Source organism: Euphorbia lathyris, chromosome 5, assembly GCF_963576675.1.
Source record: "Euphorbia lathyris chromosome 5, ddEupLath1.1, whole genome shotgun sequence".
NCBI classification, from domain to species: Eukaryota; Viridiplantae; Streptophyta; class Magnoliopsida; order Malpighiales; family Euphorbiaceae; genus Euphorbia; species Euphorbia lathyris.
Window position 1 is genome coordinate 27,366,738 of NC_088914.1, and position 7,904 is coordinate 27,374,641.

Genomic DNA, 7,904 nt, shown 5'->3' on the forward strand with positions numbered 1-7,904 from the left:
CACTGACATCCCTCGCATATCTTGTTTTTCAAATCCATTACCGCGTCATATCAATTAAATAAGTAATTAGGACTCATAAATTTACCGACGCGATTTCAATTTCCAAATTTCCTGCTCTTGATTCAAATTAAATTTCAAATCCATGTCATGGATCTACGTCTATTTTTAAAAGTAAATCTTAGTCGTCTAATCATATAAAAAGAACAGTCACAATGAATCATCTCTTGCGTCCCTTGTTTTTCAAACCTATTGCCACGTCATATCAATTAAATAAGTAATTAGGACTCCTAAATTTACACGCGCTTTCTATTTTCATTTCCCGCTCTTAATTCAATGAAATTTAAAACTCAAATCTCCACCACGTCATTGTGTTTAGTTTTGAAATCAAATCGTAGCCGTTAGATCTTATCAAAAGAACAGTCACAATGAATCATCCACTGCGTCCCTTGATTTTCAAACCTATTACCACGTCACAATCAATATCTACCGTACATAAATTCTATGTTCTATCATCTCTTTCCTATAAAAAACAGCGTTTTTGTATTGCATTAACAATTGAAAAAGATCAAATCCCGTTAATTAATTTGCATTTAAGATCGTTTAAAAAAATGGCATTTAAGATAATATATTTTATATATGTGACAGTTAATATGACGGTAATTTCATAACATCAGTACTATTAGAATAGAATCATAGGGTAATGAGCTTACTAATTAATTAATTTCTCCACTCTAAGATTCTAATCTAACGATAGTGAACATTATCGTAAAATGCATACAAAAATTATTTTATATGTGAAAAAGACAATTGGAATAAAGAATTTATATTTCTTGGTAATCAAACATAGTAATTATTAATGTCAAGCTTACGACATTTTGTGTTAGCTTAAAGTTAATTAGGTCCTTAACCTATATTTTAAAAGTCAATTAAGCTTCTTACCTTCTAAAATCGTCATTAAGTATTCAATCTATACATTGGAGAAGTCAATGAGGTATTTAACCTTCTAAAATCTTTGATTGGGTCCCTAACATATACTTAAACCGTCAATTATTAGATGCCTTCCGTAATTGGAATTAATTTTTTTGTTCGATGATTTTATACTTTCAATTATTTTTTAATCAATATTTTTTATATTTTCAGTTTCGATTATCGGTTCAGTTAGAGTAAAAAATTCAGTTAAACCTCACTAAATTAATAAATTAAATTAATTATTTTATTGTGAGTTTTAACTTTGTTTAAAATCATCATTTTTAGACTAAATATTTTATTTATGCTTGATTTGCATTTAAAATTACAAACATTTTTCCTCTGGTGCTTTTTAGTAATTATTTTATATTATGTTTTTATTTGTAAATTTTATTTCGCATCTAGATTTCTTTTTTTCATAGATTTTTTGTTGGTTTTAATTTTAATTTATATAAGCGTTATTTCATTTAGTATAATGTTTTTTTATTTAATTGAATGGCACGTGCTTTTATTAGAAAAAAACTCAGATTATGATCAAATTTAAAATTATTTAGCAGTTACGATAATATATTTTATATAAGTGAAAAAGTCAATTAAGTTTCTTATGACTCCTAAAATATTCGCGCGCTTTCTATTTCCATTTGGCGCTTATAATTCAATGAAATCCGTTTTATATGAAAAAGTCAATTAAGTTTCTTAGGACTCCTAAAATATTCCCGCGCTTTCTATTTCCATTTGGCGCTCCGTTTTATATGAAAAAGTCAATTAAGTTTCTTAGAACTCCTAAAATATTCCCGCGTTTTCTATTTCCATTTGGCGCTTATAATTCAATGAAATCATAGCCGCTAGATTATATGAAAAAAAACTGTTGCAACGAATCATACATCCACCGTGTCCTTTGTATTAATAGGTGTCAATCAATCGCCACCATCTATCATATCTTCACTATAAATTTTTGTGGTGCATTAACAGATCAAATCCCCTAAATTCCAAATTTCATAACACCTAAATTCTGAAAGATATGGTCCGGACAAAGCAAACTGCCCAGAAATCCAGAGGGGGAAAGGCACCGACCAAAGTAGTCCGAATATTTATTATTTGATGCTATCATAGCTCCATTCAATCCAAATTTTTATTTATTTTAGTATTGAAAATTTTAGTCCAAATAATAAATATCATCAATTAGAGTAAATATCATGATTTAATAAGAGAATTTTTAATTATTATAAATAGTTTTTAATAATGGGATTTTTATGTATTATAAATAATTTTAATAACGGAAATTTTAATTATTATAAATAATTTTTAATAAGAGGATTTTTAATTATTACAAATACTCTTATAAAAAAATATTTCCCTTATTAAAAATATTTAGTAAGGAAGCATTTATTAAGGGGTCAATAAAGGGCAATTTCTCTTATTAAAAGCTTCGAATAAGGAAAATTTGACTTTTAATAAGGCTTTTAACTCGTACGAAAACCCATTTTTTCTGTAGTATAGTTGGCGTATCAATGTTGGATATCAGGCGGATCTCCGATCTATTTCTCCAATAAGGAAAAGCGGCCACACAACCCTTTTCTTGCAATTTACTCCACATGCTTCCTACTTTACCCTTATTATTCCTTTTCAAGTGTAGCCCTAAGGAGGGTATTTTCTGTCTTTATCATCTTAGGGTTTTCTATCAGATTTTCTATTTAAGTTGAGAATTAGGTTTTATACTCTGGTTTGGGATTAACTCCTTCTAGTTTAGTTAGAGAAGAACATTATTGCTTTCAATTTGTATCAGCACCTTAATACAAGCTTTTGATATCTTGATCAAACTAATTTTTTTTGGATACTATTGGCACATGAGTGCATAAACATAATAGGAAATTTTTTAAATTTTTTAATGTATTGTGTAACTGATAGTATTAAGATCCACCAAGAAAAACATTTTGGTAGATTAATTGGTAGTTTTATAATACATACCATTTTTTAGCTTTTCATTCTTTTGCTATTAACTATGTTTTTTAGCTATCATAAATAGATATAAGATATATAAAATAAGAATTTTGTAAAAGAAATCATATAAACAAAATCAAGTAATTAGGATCCTAAATTTACCCGCGCTTTCTATTTTCAGTTCCGCTCTTAATTCAATGAAATTTCAAACCCAAATCTCCACCATGTCATTCTGTCTAGTTTTGAAATTAAATCGTAGCCATTAGATCTTATCAAAAGAACGGTGACAATGAATCATCCACCACGTCCCTTGATTTTCAAACCTATTACCACGTCTCAATCAATATACACCGTAGATAAATTCTATGTTCTATCATCTCTAAATGGGATTTACTAAATGGGATGAGTTGGATATATTAAGGCCCATTCTCATTCCTAAATGGGATTTCATTTAACAATCTAATTTTGGCTAGCAAATCTGCTAACATAACTACTAAACGGTTCTGATTTATTTAGCAAAGATACCTTCAGTAAATCTCCTGTTACAGCAAAACCTAAACCTGTTGCTTCCTACGTAAAAGTTTTGTACCCTTATAGATTGCAAAGCTAAACTCTAGCAATTATGGGGACATGAGTGTTAAGTTCATGAAAAATCAAACAAAGTTCGAGAAACAGAAATACCATTAAAATAACAAACAATAATGCTTTTTCAGAGTATTATTCATATCGATCCTAAATCTAGACTTATTAGAATCCTATAGTGGAGATACAAAACATAAAATATAAATCTAACGTTGAATGATCAAATTCATTTAGTTATCATGATCCATGATACCATTTTTCATGAAAAAACAATAAAATAAAATGAATTAAATAGTGTAATGACACTTATTATATCTATGGTCTTTGAAAAACGTTTTTACATTCCTTATGGCTCCTACATTTCAAAATCAACAAACAATATCAACTTTGTACTTTACTAACATATAATAATATTCATTTTTCTCGTTGACTAAGTCAAATTATCGATGATGATTTCAAAATGAGAAAATTCAAAAATTCAAAAATCCAAAAATTAAAGTTGTTAATAACTACATTTCTAGTGGAAATACCGTTTTCGATTTTTAAATCATCATTGAGAATAACTCAAATGATCTCAAAATCATTTCTGTTTCTAAACAAACTATTTCACTCTCTTAAGCAAACAATACTCAAATAATCTTAAAACCTAAAAAATGTTGAAATCAAAATTGTCTAAAATATCATTTTCTCAACAGTAAAATTGATCATAACATTAGTGAAGTACCAATGTTTTAAGGGTCACACTGTCCAGTTTCGAAGCACAATGACCATAATGAAATTAAAAGTAATAGGTTAGGGGGCCACGGATGTAATTTATCCAAAAGTTCATGCTAGCATTTTATGAAATAAAAAAAATAAAGGGGCAGTTTTAATAATTGCCTCAAATTATAACAATGATGATATTATTCGAATTTTTCGGATAACTCCAGATATTATTCGAAATTAATAGACCAGAAATGAGTGTGGTCTCTAATGGCCAAATAGTAAAGAGGAAATTACACGAAAACTCACGTGTCAATTTAATTTTACACTTACTGCATATGTTTTTATGTGTTTTGTCAATAAAATAGTTTTTCTAATTATATTATCAAAAAAACTCAAACTTTATTACACGTTTGTCAAAACTGGACAGTTAAAATATATATTTAAACTATATATTACTAAAAAGTAGTTTAATACTAGATAATTAATTTTCCCCAAATTCACGTTTCCATTCTTACAACTTTTTTTCTTTTCCTGGGTTCTGCCATTTTTGCATTCTCTGTGGACAAGTTCCCCTTTCAAATTGTATAATCACTATTCACAGTATCTTTTCTTTTTTGGTGTTTTTTTTCACATTAACACGGAAAATGGCAAAGAATGTGTCAAAAACATATAAGAGAAACACCAACTTTCATATGTTTTGTTTAATATGAATCTTCATGAAAACTGAATTTCAGAAAAGGTAGAACGGAAAATACTTAGGGATCATAATATTTCACTTTTTTTTTTTTTTTTTCAAGAGATTCAAATAACTTCGTGGTCGAAATTACTTTATCAGTAGAAAATTAATATTAAATGACATTGATAACTAGTGGTTGAAGAAAAATAAGAGGGTAAATTACATCCATGGCCACTGAACTTTACCCATTTTCACATTATGTCCACTGAACTTCATTTCTTCCCGGTATAGCCATTGAACTTCACACTTTTTATCACCGGTTGCCACTTAACGCCTCAACACGACCGTTGACGGCTAAAACTAAAAAATCCAAAGTGTTAATAATATTCTAAGAAACTTTAATTCTTGAAAATTTTCGTTTTGAGGTCATTTAGGTGTTGTTTTGTTAGGAGAGAGAAAGTGAATTTTTAGAGAGAGAAAGCTCCAAAAAATGTGATTTTCGAAAATAAAAAATGTGATTTTATGGTAAATGTTGTTCTGAACAACTTTAATTCTTAAATATTTTCATTTTGAGGTCGTTAACGGTCAATTTGAGAAGTTAGTTAAAATTGAGTAGCCATCGGTGTTAAAAAGTGTAAAGTTCAATGGCTATACTTGAAAGAAATGAAGTTCAGTGGCCATAATGTGAAAATGGGTAAAGTTCAGTGGTCATGGATGTAATTTACCCAAAAATAAGAATATCATTAAAAATAGAAAATAGGTGATGTGAATTTGTTTTTTTTAGAGAATCAATGTGATTTTGTTAAGCTGTTGAAAAAAAAAAAAAAAAAAAAAAAACCTATTTTTAAGTAACGGTTTTGTTTATTAGGAATGTGGGGGATGATACTTGACATTTTCAATATAAATTTCTTAGTATTTGATATAATAAGCAATAATTTCTTTAACATGAGATATATCTATTTATTTAGAGTAATTATGAGTTTTATGTAACCAACCCAATAGTAAATCTAATTAACAGGCCCAAATAGAATGATTGAATATAAACCCATTGTCATCATCCCTTCATCAGATTTCATTTCCATATCAACCATATTCAACATTTGGCTACCAAATCCTCTCTCACATGGAAGCAAAATCTGCCTCATTTATCTATTTTATTATAAACTTATCTAATTCTTGAAAATGATTTTGAAAAGCAATAAATTTGAAGGGATATTACAAGATAATCATATCCAATTATATATAGCAATGTCTTAAAAAAAGAATCACATTTCAAATCTTTATCATTCATTGTCCATCATCATAAAACACTATAGAAAACAGAGAATTCAGCAATTGAAAGTTATTGACAGCATCATCAACATGTCTTCTTCTGCTGCAAAATATTTCTTTGCATTTTCATGCTTCTAACTGCAGGTAATAACAATTGATTTATTTATTTATTTTTACTTTTATTTCTGTATAAGAATTACTTTATGTTTTTCTAACGAAAATGAATTATGTATTGTAGGAAAAATAAATGCAGAATGGACCGTGTGCAAATTATCCAGATTGCAATCAACATTGCCATGATGTTTATGGTACTCAAGTTACTGGATTATGCCAATTGAGTGGCAATGACAACATCTGCTTTTGCAATCTCTAAAATTACTTTATGATATTCCTATTTAAATATTTAAATAAACTGGAGATTCCTTTGGAGTTTCTAATATTGTATTGACTTCAATGATATTTTATTATCGATCACAGTCAAATTCTATATTTCGTGTTTCTAATTTATTGCGTAATCTATAATTTCATTTCTCAAAATCAGTTCCAAGCTGTATACTATACATTTTTGTTGTTTGCCATAAGACTCCAAAAGTCCTATTGTGTTGTCCTAGACCTGTTTAGGGTTGGGTGGACCGGACTCGGGTCAGGCTCACCGGGTTTTACATAAAATAATACTGTCAAAGTCAAACCTAGGCTGCACTACATTTCGATCGGGTTTGTATGGTTCACTACAAGAAAAATGAGTTTTAGTAAGCAAAAATTACTAAGGGTGTGAAATACCGTTATGAAAAGTATATTCTCAACACATGTAATAAGAGTGAATTCTCAAACGCAAGAAATAAGTTTGTTACTATCATCTATATCTTTTCTTCAAATTTTGCTGTGGTAAATTACACTCGCAGTCTTCCAATTTAGTTAGTTTTCATAGTAACTAAACTCCATTAAGGAGCTAAACTTATCTAAATTGAAGGGGCCCGAGTGTAATATACTCAATTTTGTCAGTTATGGAGGGTTTTGCGATCCATATTAAGTTGAGACATGTAGCATGAATTCAATATAGCTCTCCGTTTCTTCTTTCCTTGAAGTTACAATATAGCTCCCTGTTACTTTTAGAACAACGAGATGAATTTGTTTTATAAACCATCTCAAAATTCTCTTTAGAGAACTGAACTTCCAGCATATGAACTTACAGACGGACCAAGTCCGTTGGCATGCATGCCATATAATTGCCACGACTACTATTAGCTTTCCGATTAGCTAATATAATTTGGTAGAAGATTTTGGTCAATATCACTGCATACGTATGTTATTTGTCATATTGCTGATTTGCTTTTATTTACCTTTTTATTTGCTTTGGAGTGACATGGATACCAATTATTATTTGATGCTATCATAGCTCCATTCAATCCAAATTTTTATTTATTTTATTATTGGAAATTTTAGTCCAAATAATAAATATCATTAATTAGAGTAAATATTATGATTTAATAAGAGAATTTTTAATTATTATAAATAGTTTTTAATAATGAGATTTTTATGTATTATAAATAATTTTAATAACGGAAATTTTAATTATTATAAATAATTTTTAATGCGAGGATTTTTAATTATTATAAATACTTTTATAAAAAATATTTCTCTCATTAAAAATATTTAGTAAGGAAGCATTTATTAAGGGGTCGATACGGGGGAATTTCCCTTATTAAAAGCTTCTAATAAGGAAAATTTGACTTCTAATAAGGCTTTTAACTCTTATTAAAAC